The 18,691-nt window shown below is 35.1% G+C and overlaps 1 long non-coding RNA gene and 1 pseudogene across 1 annotated transcript; one reads left to right on the top strand and one right to left on the bottom strand.

The window, feature by feature from the left end:
- Nucleotides 1-6,619: 6,619 nt before the first annotated feature.
- LOC6649924 lies at nucleotides 6,620-16,694 on the bottom strand (annotated as a pseudogene).
- Nucleotides 16,695-18,101: 1,407 nt separating this feature from the next.
- On the top strand, nucleotides 18,102-18,321 carry LOC124460821. The gene is made up of 2 exons (XR_006954806.1): nucleotides 18,102-18,178; nucleotides 18,245-18,321. It is a non-coding gene; the product is annotated as an uncharacterized LOC124460821 (long non-coding RNA).
- Nucleotides 18,322-18,691: the final 370 nt, after the last annotated feature.

Below are 18,691 nucleotides of genomic sequence, written 5' to 3' on the forward strand. Positions count from 1 at the left end.
ATAAATTATTAAGATTTATTGACCTGAAGCCCCGCTAAAAGCCAGTTTTGATATACATATACATATACATATACATATACATATACATATACATATACATATACATATACATATACATATACATATACATATACATATACATATACATATACATATACATATACATATACATATACATATACATATACATATACATATACATATACATATACATATACATATACATATACATATACATATACATATACATATACATATACATATACATATACATATACATATACATATACATATACATATACATATACATATACATATACATATACATATACATATACATATACATATACATATACATATACATATACATATACATATACATATACATATACATATACATATACATATACATATACATATACATATACATATACATATACATATACATATACATATACATATACATATACATATACATATACATATGCATAAGAAGAAAGGAACACTTTACACAGTGGGAAAAAAGCTCAATTTTTTGACTTTATGTAAAAAATAAAGGGTTTTGTTTAATTTAACTAATTTTTTTCAATGGTTAACTGTTTAATAGGTAATTTTAAATCAAATTATAAAAAACAGAAACGAAAACAATAAGGGTGAAACTTAAAAAACAACAAAAACTTAGATTACACATATCGGTTGAGATTCATTGGTGCTAGAGGCGCCCAAAGTTGAGACATTTTTAGTGAAAAGGAAAAAATGATTATTTTTAAAAGAAAAAATCGGAACTTTAAAACAGAATATTGGGCGATTTCAACAATCGATCTTTGATTTTTTTATCTGAAAAGTATGTTCTTTATTAATAGCAATTTTAATAATTTCTTAAATCGTTATTGACCTAGAAGTGTTTAAAAAATACACTAAATATTGGCTTTTTTTAACTTTGGTGGAATAAAACGAGTATCAATACCGGACTACACACACTAGGTGGGTGAAATATTTACCTATCAGATGTATATAGTCCCAATATACGGAGACCTGCGACAGCGATGCGTAAACCATAAAACTAAGGCACTCGCCTAAAAAATGCGCTGCAGGTATAAGGAAGAAGAAGAGCGCATGCGGATTTGCCTGTAGTTTCTTTATATTTAAATGATAACATTGCGTAATGCTGTTTTGCAAATAATAATATATCCGAAGAAGCACAGGAATGTAAAAACAAGGACTACAAAAGGTTTAGAAACACTAATACATTAAAAACTTCTCGTGTTAGACAAAATGAAGACCTTTGTAACATGCTAGCAGCCTCTTTAGACCCATTTATTGCATCACTGAGACACGTGCGAACACGAAAGGATTTGGAAAATAGCAACTATAGTCCCAAAATGTTGAGTTTGTTTAGATATTGATGTAAATATTGAAAATTATTTTGAAAAAAATCAGCCATAAATAGCATATTTTCGAAATTAACCTAAAAAAATGTAAAAATGTTGTATTTTTTCCTTTTTGTAATTATGTTAGAAAATCAAAATAAAAGATTGAAAAATGTTACATAGTCGTTTAAAATAATGATAAATTCAGTTTGTGATTGAAAAAAACAGGTTTCGGTCCATTTTAAAGGAAAAACATGCTTGGAAATATTTTCTGACTTTGACCTTGAATATTACAGCACCACAAACACCCAGCATTTTTGACAAACGTTTTGAAGCTTAAGGTATTCTTTATCATAAGCTTTTTAAATTTTTTAAATCGCTTGATTGTTTTAGAAGCTATGATTTTTGCAATGTAAAATGCCAAAAGGCCCCACTATGCGTCGCTCAGCGCTAGAATGGATTCTAATTTTTAGTGCATCGCTGAGCGACGAATTGCTAACAATGCTATACTTATGTTATAATATACTTACTTATTTACTTATATACACTTATTTACACTTACCTTAATAATAAAACCAATCGTTCTTCAGCAGAAATAGTTGATCTCGGTTTATTTATTTTGTTATCAATTTTTCTTAACAGAATCGATCTGGGTGGTCTCGAATGTTTTTGTATATGTGATGAAAATCGCCATACTCTTTTCTTAATTTATGGGATGAACGCCAAACCTACGCCTTTTCTCTTTAAATGTCTATATTTGCTATAACGGATTTCAAGGAGATTTCATTGAATTTCTTCAGAAGTCATTTTTGCAACTAATAAACGCGCTCATCGCTTAATGGCCGAAGCCTTAGTCTGTTTCGGTAGTCAGTAAGCACAAGCCTCAACATCGAAAACGCTCATTCATAAAAATGTTAAAAAATTAAGTATAAAACATTGACCTTAACACACAATATTTGTATGTTTTGGGAAATGCTTAATTACCTGCGTTAGTGGAACTTCAAAGCATACGTTACCATTTGCGTTTAACTCTTTGGCGGTATGGTACTTTGCTCGCCAAAAAGATAATTGCAATTTAACAATTTCTGTGTGTATATCGAAATTTGCTTCATCACCTTGAGCTCCTTGAAGTAAATATTCATTTAAAAGTTCATCTTTATCATTGAAAAAAAATTCGTGCGAATCGCTTGAAGCCTAATTTTGTGATACGGTGGAATTTTCCGATTTATTGAATTCACTTGTTTTGTTCCAAATGGTTTTTAAATGAACTACTGCTTCTGCTTTTTGGTTGTCAGTCAGTGTGTGTTGGAAGCGTGGATCCAAATAGAGACACGAAATTAAAAACTTGGTATTCAATAATGTTTTTGATCGCGTCTCTATTGAATTTAAAATTTTTGGCCAATGACTTTCACATTTCCAACATGTGATTCAGCTTCAAATTTCTCCGTGCAAATCTTCATTTTTAGCCATTGCGCATAAAAATCACTTAAGTGCAATTGCTCCTCTTAAAATTTCTTTAGTGTTTTTTGCAATGGGGCGAAAACATTACAAAAATGTTCTATAAAGGACCATAATTTTCAATTGACATCAAAATTCTCTTCCTCAGGTTTTTTTTTAATTGTCTCAATTCTGAGCATGATTTCTTTCTTTGGCTTAAATTAAATCATTTAGCATATTATAAGTTGAACCCCACCTGGTCGGACAATCTAATTAGGGGAGTTTCAATTGTCGCAATTCAAAAATTTCGCGAAACCTGTTGAACGATTTCCTAATGTACTTCGTCAGGTTGCGGCAACTTAGAAGGTTTTGCACTACGTCCAGAGCAATTAGCTGAGTCGTACAGACACATCTACACACTTCAATGCTTCCTATTTAAAAACTAGGCACTGTTTCTAAAAACGCAATTTTTTTTAAATAAAAAAAATATAAATTATAAATTACATTTTCTGGCTGTTCTGATATATATGTATATGCATATGTATGACCGCTTTATAAAAACAATTTTTTTTTTAGTTTACACAAATGCAGAAAAGGTAAATTAAACAACACAAAATCGAACCAGGGTACAGTTGGGTGGCGTGCAGTTGTCTCTCCATTATATGGTATTATTGATCAGTTGAAACTTAAGTTAAATATGTTTTAAGGGCCACACGTGTGTTATCCCAATCTTCATCGTCGTCTTCTCCTCTCGCTGTAGAATGAATCTCAAAGTTTGTAGAATGCGGTTGCAGTGGCAGATCTACGGGGGGTGAAATAGGGGAAATTTCCCACTAGGCATTATGTATCACATAAACATTTAGTTGATCGCAACGAATGGTTGGTTTTTTCTGATGTCAAAAAGGGGCTCTATTGCAAATACTGTCAATGGTTCACAACAAACAATTTAGGAGTTTACCAAAAAAATACACCTTTAGGTATACTAGTCACGCAACTGTTGGTTAACTTCAAGAATCTAGCCGGCAGGTTAGGAGATCTGGAAAGCCATTCTCAACTCCTTTACCACAAGAATGCAGTTGTTGCAGCAAATGATTTTCTGAAGAATTATCACAATCCACAATTCGACGTCCACAATATCATAAATGAAAAACATCTGTCCCAAAGCCAAGAAACTAGAAAATTTCTAAGGTCTATTGTAAGAGCAGTTATTTTCCTCGGACGATAAAACATGGCATATCGTGGGCATAGAGATGATGGTGAAGTTTCAACAGAATCAGTTTCTGCACGAAACGAAGGTAATTTTCGGGCACTGATGAAATATCAAAAGGAGTCAGGAGATATAGCACTAGAAGAGCGTCTGAAAAAAGCTTCAACAGTCGCAACTTACATCAGTAAGACAGGTCAAAATAAACTTATCGACTGCTGCAGAGTTGACATTCAAGAAAAAATCATACGACGTGTAGCCGACGCTGAATTCTACTCTATAGAATTCGACGAAACTTCCGATTTATCGGGAAAAGCACAGGTAACTAATTTTTTATATGTTGCTGACTTTAAATGACGTGTCTAGTACACTGAGGAAAAGGATTTTTCATAGTTAGAACTGTTTTGATTTATAGTCAATAGCTATTTGTTATCCATATTTCAATTTAAATTAAAAAGAACTTAGTATGTTATCAACAAATCGAGTTGAAGTACAATTAAGAGGTATTTAATCATATCCAAACAAGCAATTTGTTAACATTGAACAAATTTTGATTAATTTGTATAAAAACAGCACATATCGAGTGTAAATGATGTATTTTACGCAAAGTTTCGGCTCAAATCATCGTAATCGTCAATCCAAATCGTGAGCGGAAACGTTGCGAATCATTTACACTGGACATTTGCTGTTCTTATACAAATTAATTCAAACGTGTCATTTTAACCCAAATTTTGATTAATACATCCTTTACAGCGACATTGGAAACAAATTAGTAATTTTATAGTTATCAATTTCTTATTTGTCTAGATAAGTCTCATATTTCGGTACATTGATTTTTCTTCTGGTAAACCACGTGTCAGAGGAGACATAGTGGATTTCATAGACGCTTTTGGCGAACTTTGTAAAGAAGAGGGAAATTATGTTTATGAAGGGGCTAAAGACGTTGAAGATAATGATGAAAATGGTGAAGATTCGGAAGACGACGTAGAATTATCACTGACCGGAGTTTCTCTAGGCAGCATCGTTTTAAAAACACTGAAGAAACTAAATTTGAATTTAGTAAACTGTATCTCGATTGGGGCTGATGCGTGTGCTGTTAACATTTCAGAAAAATGTGGAGCTGTGAATGAAATAAGAAAAGAAGCGAATAACGCTGCTATGGTTCCATGCTTCTCTCACAAACTTAACAGCAGTCTAATGAAATCTTCTAATATTCAGTCAATTCAAAAAGTTTCCGACGTCATACGAGAGGTGACAAAATTCTTCCAGAATGCACATCCTAAACGTTGTATAGCATTATCAAAATTACTTGGGCACAAGCTGAAAAGTTTATGCGATACAAGAGGGGTCGAACGACATGATTCTGTTCTCCAGTTTGTAGTGGATTTGCCGAAAATTTTTAAGGCGTTGACAAAAGTGAGTAAATGGAACAACAGAGAAACAGCGGGCAAAGCAACATTACTTATTGCTGCTCTTAGCTCTTTCGACTTTATCATTGCGTTGTTTTGTTTGAGTGATGTTTTATCCTTGACCCCTCAGTGTAATTCTTCAAAAAAAAGACATGGATTGGGCGAAAGCTTCCCAAAAAATTAAATGTCTAGTTGAAGCTTTAGCGAATCAAAGGCAAGAGGCCGACGAGAAGTTCAAACAAATATACACAGATGCAGAAAAATTGGCTGAGGAATTGAATATAGAAGTAAAGAAACCAAGAACAACAGGTAGACAAACGAAACGTGAAAATCACAACACGTCTAACTGTAAAGATTACTTCCGAGTCTCCATGTATATTCCACTTCTGGAAAATATTATTAAAGATTTAAAAATTCGATTTTCTCAAGAAGTTCTAAATGGCTTCAAATTATGTTCATTGCTTCCAAAAAATGTTAAGGATATGACATCAAACGAAAATACAGATTTAATCAACTGTTTAATTCAACGATTCGGCATTCTACTTAAGGAACCAGAAAAACTTTTGCAACTGAGACTCAAAGGAGAAATGACCCACTGGCAGTACTTTTGGAAGAATAAGCTAACCCAGATTTCGCCGAAAAAACTCTGAGATACCAGTTAGTGCTTTGGAAACATTGGAACTTTGCGACAAAGATGTATATCCTACAATTTACGCTTTGCTCAGAATTTTATGTACAATGTGCGTCACAAATGCAAGCGCCGAACGGTCTTTTTCAACCTTGCGACGTATGAAAACATGGCTAAGAACAACCATGCTACAGAATAGATTGGTAGGTCTAGCACTGCTGAATATTCATTATGACATTGAAGTAAAACCAGAAGATATCATTCAACGGTTTGCAAATCTAGGAGCACACCGAATGGTTTAGTAATTTTTGTTTGAGACAGCAACTTCTTTGTGTTATTAATCTCGTTAACGTATGTATATTCTTTGATGAATTGTAAATTTGTCATCTACGCGTAATATAATATACCAAAAATCAAGTTTGAAAACACTATGTATGTATATATTATTTTTATATAATAAAATAAAATTTCTTCCATACTTGGTTTAAAAAAATTTTTGTCTTCGATTTGCCCCCCCAAAATCGAATGCACGGTCCGCCACTGTGCGGTTGTTAATTCGTTCTCATGTTACTGTAGGTGGCGATGGTGATTGATTTATTTGAAGATCTTGCCCTGGTTGAATTTGCGACCATCCTTATCGGTGCCGGTCCATGAGAAGTACTGGGTGACCAGCTTCTTGGTCTCCTCGCTCTTGGCATCCAGTTTCTTCCAGTCGTAGACCTCGTAGTCTATCTGCCAGTCGGGCGACAGAGTGAAGGCCAGATCCTGTCCACGCCACACCCAAATACCTGAGATGGTGCTGTTGTTATCCTCACCGAAAAGACAGACTGAAGCAAAGGCAGCCTTGCGCATCTTATCCAGGCGCTGGAACATGCCGGTGATGAGATTGCACGACATGAACACTTCGGCCAACTCGTCATTGTACTTGTATTCACCGATCCAGATGAAGTAGTTCTCAGGATCGAACTTCTCAAAGAAATAAGGAAGTGACTTGGCCTCATCCTCGTTGGAGTAGACGCGCCTGAAGTCATCAAAGTTGAAGTTGCCCTTGGGCAAAGAATCAAAGGGATTCTTCGATTTGGGCTCTAAAGCCAATGCCTCATCAGCGGCATCCAGTTCCTCGGCCGGTTCTTGCTCCTTATTCTTTTTGGGCTTCTTCTTTTCTTGCTTTTGCTGCTGTGGCTTACCGCCGCCAACCTTGACTTGGAATTCAGCCTATTCCTTGGGATCGAAGACCAGAGCCTTCTCGCACAGTTTGTAGGTCAAGGACTACAGCCTGCACCTGTGGCTGATTCAAGATGGTAAGGAACCAACGGTTTACGTTGCCGAAGGGCTTGCGTACATTTGGCTCTAGGACGTGTTCGTACAAATGCAGCAAGCTGCTGAACACTATAATATCGGCCAGGGTGATACGCTCACCGGCGAGGTAGGTGGCATTGAGCAGTTTCTGGTTGAGCAGTTGGAGCACAACATCAGCATCCTGCTTGGCGGTGTTGTTCTTCTGCTGGGGCACAATGCCTAGCAAGGGGAAAACCCAGGCGCAGGAGGCAGGCACGATTTCGTTGTCAGCAAACGAGATCCATTGCTGGACTTGGGCCAGTGCATTTGCCACCGGGCAATTGTTCGTTGGCCACAAAGAAGGCAATGGCATTAGACTCGCTCAAGAATTTGCCATCGTCGGCCTCAAATGCTGGCACCTTGCCGCTGGGGAACTTCTTGAGGAAGTCCGCCGACTTGTTGGTTTCGCCATATTCCTCATTATCGGAGGTCTCATAATTTTTGTTGCTTTGTAGCTGTCTGGTGTTGTAGAAATTACTTGTTTTAAATCTATGTCATACTTCGTAAGGAATTTCAATATTTCAGCTGTAAGATTTTTTGCCGTACTTGAACCTACACCTTTCAGTTCGATCATTCCCAAAATAACGGATTTTATATTGTGGGCATGCATAAATTGGGTAAATATTTACTATAGCTACTCGAGATTTCAGTGTTGGCAAATAAAAAACGGCTAAAAATCCGCTAAATTGCATTTTAGTGCTGTGTAACGCAGTTATTCTAGGTTTTGGCGCTGCCAGACTGTCTTGTTTTTTTGGCGCGTATTTTGAACAGTGTTTTTTTTTTGGGCGGGCAATTTAAAACATATTGTTAATTTCAATTTTTTTCCCCCCAACCCAATACTGCGAAAAAAAAGATGAAAAATGGTACAGTAAATTCTTAAAGTTATATGCTACGAGAGAGAGAGCAATTCAAAGTACAATGCAAAAAAAGAATAATTTCACTGTGCAACACCAAAAATCAAACCGCACCGGACCTTTTTTTTCTGAAAGTACAAGTATTGAATAGCAAAACCCTATTTGGGTTTTTCAAAGTTAGCTCGTTTTTTTTTTATATAGCGAGTTGAAATTTTTAATTTTGGGGGTATTTTTTTAGTTTGTCATATGAGGTAAATATGACTTATATATCGATTTCTTCTTCATGCATTCGACCTAAATCATCCTTATTTATCGTAGAAATATTGTTAATGGTTAAATAAATTAATTTTATAAATGTTATATAACCGAAAATGACTTTTTCAGCTACAGTTCTAGAAAGAAATACAATTAAGCCCTTTTTTAGAGTAGTTATGGAAGTATTTTTAATTTATAACTATTTTTTGTGAGAATAATAACACTGTGATAGTCGAAAAAAAAGACATGGCATGAAGTTATTGAGAAAATAACTTTATGAACGCGTCTCGTCATGCTGATCAAGAATATATATACTTTATATGGTCGGAAATGCTTCCTTCTATGCGTTGTACACTTCTGACCAAAATAAATATACCATTTTTGCAAGGGTATACAAAATCTGCCAAATTTGATCAAGATCTTTCGAAAACAGTGACAGTGCAAGGGTATAAATAGGTAGGTCTGGTGTTTCTTCTGCTGCCATTGAGCATAGTAAATTCTCACATTAGGATCCAGATTCGAATGGAAAATTTTCAATATTAGCAAAATGCGAGAAAGAAAACATTAAAAAAATTGGGTCAAGATTCGTTTTTTTACATTTTGTCCCAAAGCTCGGGAACGGACGGACTTAGAGGCTAGATGTCTTCCCAACATTTGTAGCTCTTTTAATTCTAAGAAACGTTGCTGAAGAAAGTTTGTAAAAAAATTAATATTTTAGAAGTTAGAAGCAAATGAAAAAAACATCCTTTTCGAAAAAATGGCAACTTTGATGAAAAACTTCCGGAAAACATTTTGTATGAAACCACCGTGATAACTTAAAAAACTAATGATGCAGTTCGAATCGCAGGACCCGAAATAGGGTGATACCATCGAATTTTGCCATGTCTTTTTTTTCGACTATCACAGTGTTATTATTCTCACAAAAAATAGTTATAAATTAAAAATACTTCCATAACTACTCTAAAAAAGGGCTTAATTGTATTTCTTTCTAGAACTGTAGCTGAAAAAGTCATTTTCGGTTATATAACATTTATAAAATTAATTTATTTAACCATTAACAATATTTCTACGATAAATAAGGATGATTTAGGTCGAATGCATGAAGAAGAAATCGATATATAAGTCATATTTACCTCATATGACAAACTAAAAAATACCCCCAAAATGAAAAATTTCAACTCGCTATATAAAAAAAAAACGAGCTAACTTTGAAAAACCCAAATAGGGTTTTGCTATTCAATACTTGTACTTTCAGAAAAAAAAGGTCCGGTGCGGTTTGATTTTAATACCCTTCATTTTGTTGCATAGTGTTATCTTGTGGGTCTTTAAGTTTTAAATTTTTATGAAATATAAAAAACTCGGATTGGTCGTAGAGGAAAATATCTTCTTTCACAAGTTCTTTGCAATTAAAATTTTGTTGTGACTTATGTATCACGAATCCCGTAAAATATCGTATTTCAGCAGCCTCGGTACCTTCCACATCATCGTCGTATAGGTCAAAACTGATGTTAACATAACACGCCCGATCTTCGTTGTTTACATTGTCAATTGCCAGTTCACGCTTTGTTTCTTGACTGACAACATTTTCGAAATTATCGCGTTGAATTCAAAAAGCATTGGATTGTTGTTGGTACCACCTCTACTTCCTGTTAAGTAAAATAGGTGCTCGAGAGCATCTTGATTAACCGTGACAATAATAGAAAATATACACCTTCTGCTTGACTCCAAATATCTTGCAAAAGCATTAATACTGAATTTATTGATAAATAAAATATTGATAAATATTGACACTTCTTTAAGTGGTTTTTCATTTCAATTATGCATTTTTCATGTCACTTTCTTTTTGAATGGCTGAATTGAAGGGGTTAAATTATTGCTATTTAAGCAAGCAAACAACTTATTAATTTTCTCAATAAATTTACATGTCGCGATTGCCACATCTTGGCAGTCATGAAAAGTGCCATTTTATATTAGCGTCTTGAATGCAGAAGCAACTGTTTGGCTAAATACCTGTGTTTCATATTTCACTTCTTCTCAAATGAATTAGGGTATTCTATGGTTAGTGGTCTAACTCTTTTGCTGTTGTAACGGTAAAGTTCCGTTTCTTCTGATTTTCTTAGAATAAGAGCTGCTGGCATACACACATAGTGTGTTCAGCGCCAGTTTTCGATCTAAATTCAGACAGAAACGATCAAAATGGGCAGAGGAGCAGAAATTTCCTTAGAAACTCGTGAATTAATTATAAAACTATATGTAAAAAACAAATCTTATCGAGAAATTAGCGAGTTAGTGGACAGATCGTCGCCAAGTGTTCGAAATGTTATTAAACATTACGTTACCAGCAGGCCGCACTGGTCGTCCAAAAAAATTTACTCCTCGCCAAGAAAGGGTTATTGTGGCTGCAGTTACTCAAAACCCAATGGGATCAGCTGTGAAAATTGTGTCCCGAGTTAGAGAAGACCTTTAAGGAAAACTTTTGCCCTCAAACTATTCGAAATACACTTAACAGGGCTAGCTTTAATGGTAGAGTACCAAGGCGCAGACCATACATTTCAAAGGCCAACAAAAATGAGGCTCGATTTTGCAAAATAATATGTAAGTGAGCCGGATTTGTTTTGAAACTCAGTGATTTTTAGTGATGAGTCTAAATTCAATCTATTTCGATCCGATGGTAGCCAAAAAGTATGGCGTAAAGCCAATAAAGAGCTGGAGGAAAATAATATACGTAAGACCGTCAAGCATGGTAGCGGGCATGTCATGGTGTGGGGCTGTTGTGCAGCATCGGGAGTGGGTCAGCTGACCTTTATCGAAGGCAATATGGACAAGTAAGCTTTCTTGGAAGTTTTAAAAAGTAATTTGGCCCCTAGTATTGAAAGTTAGGCCTTAGTGGATCTCAATGGCTTTTTCAACAAGACAGTGATCCAAAACATTCTTCGTTTTTGGTTCATTTATCACTGCAAGCTAAAAACCCCTCGACAATCACCCGATCTTAATCCCATAGAACATGTATGGGGATTATTGGAGTAAAAATAAGGAACTATCATATAACTTATTAAAGAGTGGGAGAAAATTGGAAGCCAGGATATGGCGAACTTGGTAGGAAGCATGAAGAGACGACTTCAAGCTGTCATAGAGGCCAAAAGTGGCCCAACGAAATATTAATTTTTAGTTTATTTTGATTTTTTTTTTATTTTCCCTAATCTACTATGAAATAGTGCCATTACTTTTTTGGCATGAAGGTGTGCCTATAACTGCACATAACTGCGAAAAAATGTTATGAAAATCAATTTTCATATTCTACAGAATTGCGTTTTTATTTTGGTGTGGCGACAAATAAAACAAAACTTGCATGGGATGAAAAGTTAAAATTTTAAGCGTGCCAATACTTTTTGGGCTCACTGTGCATTCCATACAATTTTATTTGTTTAATAAAGGTAATAAATCGAATTGAAAGAAAAATTAAAAAATAAAAATGCAAAAAAGTTAACAGTGGGTTAACAGAGGACTGTCGCTATCTCGATTCTAACAGTGTCGCAAACTTGACGGATATAAAAATTTCATAAATGTATTTGCTTTCTCGTTTTTTCCACGTTGTGGTTCTCTTTTTGGTTAAAGAATCTCTTTTCTTCCTCTTTAAATCGTATACGTATAAATCATACAGTTTGCATAGTGAAAGAAAGAAAGAAACAGTTTTGATCGTGTAGGAGGTCGATTTAAACTCAAAGCACACTCTTCAAGTGGTTTGTCTAGAGAGCGACACAAGAAAAATGAACTAAGTATGTAAGTCGTCTCGCCGACGATACACCAGTAAAGCAAATATTTCAACTCTATTAAACAAATGCATTTTCACATGCTTTTTACAAGCATATTTTAGTATCTCGCTTACTCAATCATACGAGCACCCTAGCGCCCCCACCAGCCAACGGCCAACTCCGGCCTTATGGAAAACGTTTATATGCATAATTCGACTGTTTTTTGTCCGATTTTGATCAAATCTGGTATTTTGCTAGATATTAAGTTCAATTTTAAGTGTGCCAAATTTGATTGCATAAGGTAAAATACGGGATATGAAAGTAAAAAAAACTATTTAAGTTTTGGCGAATTGCCGATTACCTCTGCATTTTCTAAAAAAAAAAAAAATAACCGCAAAGCGTCCGCTTGTGCGTACAAAGAAATTCTGGTTACCTTCGCACTTTGGCTTTTTTTAACTTCTTTGATATTCTTTCACTTTTTTTTTTTTGAGACTTAGTGAATTAATTTTTATGGGTTAATATTTGACTACTACAATTTTTTATCGGACGCGGAACTGCCTTCGTGAAAATAATGCAAGAGACTACTTCAGTTTTCATGCTTACAAATATATGTATGTACATACATACATACTAGTGACTAGTAAAATCGAAAGAGCAAGAAAATCAACCAAGAAAACCCAAGTCAGTGTCCGTCGCCGCCATTTTATTGAAACATATAATGGCGGAAGAAAGTATTTTTTATATTTTTCTTGCTTGTTTGCTTGTACAAAGAATTTGATTGGTCAAGCAATACAGCCCTTCTGCAATTGCTTGCGCTTAAAAAAACGGCTTGAAAGCTCATAGCAGTGAGCAAAATGGTCAGCGAAGCCAGTGGGCGAAACTTATAGAGCGAAGTAACTTACCAATAATATCGCCGCTTCATGTGTATGTACACTTGCTTTCTCTTTCTCTCTCCCGGAACATCTGCATGTATTACTAATAAGTGAGAGAAAAAACACGTCTGTACTTCTGATTGGCATTCACACCAAAAGGTTCGTGTTGCCTTCGTGTGTATGTCGGAGTCAATAATATATTTTGCAAGGCAAGTGAGTGCGAAAGAGCAAGAAAACAGCGGATATATACCATGGCACTATGGGTTGCGGAGCCATTTTTTAAACACTTAAGTCAATTTTTAAAAGTTCATAAGATCGATAAATTTTTGATACCGATTTTTAGATTAAAGACTAAAGCACACTGTTGCATACTGCGTTTTTTTAATATTGTCCAACACTCGCGAAATACACTCAGGAGATAACACGTGCTTTTGCCAAAGCAACATTTTTGACCTTAAGGGTATGTTGTGCACAAAGTTTGAGTGAATATATTTTTCGAATGCAAGATGATATTAAAATAATTTAAAATGGCTTTGAACAATTTGGGTTTGTACTTTGTGCTGGTAAATTTGTGTCGTAGAAATAGAACGTGAGTGTCTTTCTATTTGTGTAATTCTAAGCCTTTCTCAAAAAAATTATTTTTTTAAATAATCTTAACTTTGAGGAGAGTTATAAAAAAATGTCTACTATTGTCCAGTCTAAAACGTTGTTTATGTCGTAGAATAACACAGGCCGACATTTTCGAGGCCATGAAAAAGTGTTTTAAGTTCAATAGGTCTTTTATAGTAATTTGGGGGTGCTGATCACGGCCCTGTACTTACTTTTGCCCATCACGTCAGGATTTCGAAAAAAATGCGTTGGAATTATTCAAAATGGCCTCATTTTCAATATTTTCTAGTATAATATAAACAAGTTATTATACTCAAAACGTTATTATTTTAACACATTAATATTAAGTATGATTTAAACGCAATTTACACAAAATCAAAGAGGCGTTTCTTTGTTATCATGCATATTATCATACACTTTGGATATTGTTCCTAAATGAGGAAAATTCGAACCAAAAAGTATGCTATAAGGATTTTAGCACCTAACCTCACTTTTTTACATATGGACGCATTTTCTATATGGGTGAAAGAGAAACACAAAGTAAAAGCCCATGCAGTTGTCTATAACTGGTTGCAAGAACAAGTGGCTGCCGGATCTTCGAGTGAAATGGAAATTAAAGATTTAAAAGAGAAAAGTCGGTTGTTTTCCAGTAAATTGTATCAAAAATGGCGAAAGTGCAGGTCGAATTTGGCTTTGTTTAAAAGGAAATTTGCAGGCTGGCTGAATGAATCAGAGCACCAGTAGTACCACAAAGCGTCCTGGAAGACCCATATTACCGTTCATGTATTTACAAAAACGCGGACAAATCAAAAAAGCGAGTCAGCTATCAAAAGCAGTTGGAAATAACATGGAATTGGTAAAAGCGGCTGCCAAAATAGCAGCTCAGAAGCGAGGTGAAGCGGACGTTGCTGCATTGTTGAATTTGCTTGCTATAAATCCTGAAAAGGCAAAATCTTGGAGGCGTAAAAGAGTAGAGACTATGCCTGTGCGAAGTTTGGCAGACGAAGCTTTAGCTTTTTTGCTTGAGAACAACTTGTCCAAAGCTCAGTATTATGCCATAAAAGAACACACAAGTAGGGCAAAATGTGATGGTTTTCCACACTATAAAGAAGTAGCCGACAGAAAGAAGCAATGTCTTCCTGCAGGTATTGAAATCGGAGACAATGTTGCAAAGGTCGGTCCCAAAACCTCCTCAATCACACCGCAACTTGCATCGTCAGCCTTCAAGCGGATGTTGTTTTAACCGTTATGAGCAATCAAAAAACAGACTTTCTATTGGCTGATCTTATCGTTAGTTATGGTTTTGAATGGAGCACTGGTCAAGCCAATTATAGCCAATCATTCTGTGATAAAAGATCTATGGCTACAGATTCAAGTCTTTTCGCAACAACACTAACTCCACTACGATTGATTGATCCGTCTGGAAACATTTTATGGAATAACCGAACCCCACAATCGCCTAGATTCTGCCGTCCGCTTAAATTACAGTTCGTGAAAGAAACTAAGGAAGTTATCTTGAAAGAAAACTCCGACATTAAGGATGAGATTAAGAAACTAACCTTCTGCAAGGTTAATATTGACAACAAAGTTGTTTATGTTAAATTCGTAATGCAACTAACTGTTATCGATGGAAAAGTTCTGCGTGCATTGACTGCTACCCTATCATTTCAAACGGCTCGGTCCTTTGAATTTTTTTTACACGCCGGCTATAAAAGTTGCCTAAAGAAATGGCGGATAACACAGTCAGATGATAAAAAAGCAGTTTCGGAAAATAAAAAAAGGATTCAAAAATAGTTCTGGGAAAAGCTGTCATTAAGGGTGGATCAGCCAAAGCAGAGAGGTTTGGGCAGCACAAACGACGGAAATACGGCTCGTAGAGCATTTAAAAACTATAAGCAGTTCTCCATGATCACTGGCATTGTTATAAAATTATTTATATATTTTTTTCATTTTTCTAGTTTCATATAACTCAAAAATAATGATTTTCGTTGAAGTAAAAGATAAAAAAAAAATTGATTTAACAATGTATTTATTTACTTATCTTATAGTACACTACCATTTTTTCAGCTTTTTTTTACGTTAGACAAAATGTTGAGCAGTAGACAAATGCGTAGATTAGTAAAGCGTGAAAGGGACGCTTTGAATAGAAACATTGAGTCTTTAGGAGTAGAAAGTGTAGAAGAAAGTAGGGACAATGGTGACTTCGCCGATATGTCAATTGATGGAGACGTTGTAGTCCATTTAGAAGAAATGATAGGCAGTCAAGAAGCACAGGCCAACGTTGGTGATGATTTAAATACAAAATTGAGAAATTGGTATTTAAAACATAAACCAAAACGTAGCTGTGCTATTGATTTAGTGAATATTTTAAATTCCCATAACTTGCACATAAAACCCTTTTATAAGTTCAACTGCTCCGAAAAGCCTGATATCAGTGGAATAGGGGGTGGCTCCTATTTACATATCGGCTTATCGCAGCAATTGAGTGAACTTTCAGTTTTACCTAGTCTTCCCGATGTATTAAGCATCGACATTAATATTGACGGACTTCCCTTATTTAACAGTTCGCGTGCTCAATTGTGGCCCATTCTTATTCGAGTGAATAACGTTATTAAATGCCCTGTATTTCCGATAGGCGTATTTATGGGTCACAATAAGCCATTAGTTTGCGAAGAATTTTTGTCCAAATTCACAACAGAGTTGTCCGAAATTATTGAAAATGGCCTCACCATTGCACAAAAAAAGGTTCTCTTAGAACTTAGGGCTATTGTGTGCGACGCTCCTGCAAGAGCATTTGTCACTGGCGTGCCTGGTCATACTTCCAGTCACGGTTGTAGCAAATGCATTCAGGTGGCTCGAAAAGTTGACTCGGTGTTAACATTTAGCACTCGCAGTGTTGAATTAATAACTGATGCAAACTTTCACAATAGAAAGTACCCTGCCACCATAAAGTGGAATACCTTCATTGTCAGTCTGCTTTTGAAAAACTTGGAGTACTCGGAGATCCGATTTCAGGGTCTTCTTATTCGTTTGAAAATTATTTGCAAACTCTGAAAAGATTTGTCCGAAAGCCTACACAAATTTTACAACAAGTATATAGGAAAATTGTAGAATATAGTTTCGATGTAGGGAGGGAGGAAGAAACAGAATTAGTTAGAAATGTCCTCAAAATAAAGGGATGCATTCTTACCAATAGAAGGCCAGATAATTTTTGTTATGTTGGAGAATAACATCTGAATCCCAATTCAGATAGTTTCATTTAAGGAAGAGTTAGGAGAAATATATATTTTAGGTAGGAGATTTCTTAACATTAGTAACTTTTATAACGAACCCATAATTTCATGTAGTGTAGGAATTTATTTAGCACAATTAGGAATGGCTCAATCGGTAGAAATGTTTAGAGTCTCCGATTTCGTAACCGAAGCGGTTGCAATGCCTTACAAGGATAGTTTAGTGTTAGTTCCATTTTTGCATATTTAGTAGGTTCCATTTTCAATGGAGGTGTTTAGTCCGTAGGCATATTTCCATTATGAATCGGGCATACCTAATGCGACGGCGCATTAGGCATCTTTTGAAGATTCACCTACCATGGTTCGAATACCTAAAAAAAAAAAAAATTCTTTGTGTGTTTCATTATTCACTGTGGAAATAGAAATTAATACATTTTTTTCCTTTTAAGTAGTTATGCGCTTGAGCTTCGACGCACCAGCATCTAGTAAGTATTACAATGATTTTCTAAGAATTATTCTAATACATTTTCTTTCAATATATTTCAGAAAGCATCGTTGGTCAACCGAGGAAGTGTTTCAATAAAATACCCAAATATTTAAGTTGTAATATTTAATTTGAAATTTATTTCAGGCAACGCCGATCTGCTAAAAAGAATGGAGCAAATGGAGGCCAATTTTGAAAAAAAGATGGATGAGATGAGGAGCCATCTCAATGATGCTTTGGCGACACAAGCTGCCTTAACAAAGCAGTTAATGCGGATGGTGAGCGACAAGCCAGACGACAACTCCGCTTTATTCCCCTTGGAGTCTGTGGAGGATATAGTAAAGATGGAGCAAAGGATAACACCGGACTCCAAAAAATTTTATGTACATTCATATGTATTCTTTTTAGCCTCTCTAAGTTATTAGAAATACCTTTAGCGAATCCGTGTAAATATCAATCAATTTCTATTCAGAAGTAGTGTTATTCACGGATTCCCTAAAGGTATTTCTAATAACTTAGAAGCCACATATATTAACATATAATAATTTTTTGTATCAATTTTATTTTCTTCTTTGTTCGCAGATCAAACGAATGAACACCTTACTGACCCAAGCGGCCATCACGAAAACCATACGAAAGATTTTCTCAGATGACCTGCTTGAATCGCACAACGTAGATGGGAAAAATGGGAAGCTAAGCCTTAGAGCTTATCCCCAGGTGTTAAGCTGCTTACTAGGTAAAAATACAACTTTTCGTATTTTAATTTTTATATATCTCTATAAATATATATTTGTCCTTTCAGAAGCCATTCAGATGTCTGAAGGAGGACAGCCGGCGGAGAAGGTGCTCCGAAATGCCATCGGCTGCGCCAAAAATACTGTGAACAAAATGAAAAATCGCCGTACGAAGGCAGCAGAAGAGACATAATTTATTGTTTATGTTTATTGTTATTTCTAATGCCACTTTTTAATAATTTATCAATCGAGGAGAAAAATGTCAATCAACAGCAAATTATTCTAATAAACCTTAATTTCATTTCAAGAATAAATATATAGATGTCTGTTTTGCCGGCTCGAGTTCAAATTTTTTGGGTGAATAAAACAAAACAATAATAGTTTGTTATTTCTTTCCGATATATTTCGACCACTTATCGGTGGTCGTCTTCAGGGCAACTATAAAAACATTTAATTGCGATTAACATAACATAATTTTAATTTTCTTGTTTTAAAATTAAGTTATGTTAATCAAT

The sequence above is a fragment of the Drosophila willistoni genome, unplaced genomic scaffold, assembly GCF_018902025.1.
Source record: "Drosophila willistoni isolate 14030-0811.24 unplaced genomic scaffold, UCI_dwil_1.1 Seg124, whole genome shotgun sequence".
Classification (NCBI taxonomy): domain Eukaryota; kingdom Metazoa; phylum Arthropoda; class Insecta; order Diptera; family Drosophilidae; genus Drosophila; species Drosophila willistoni.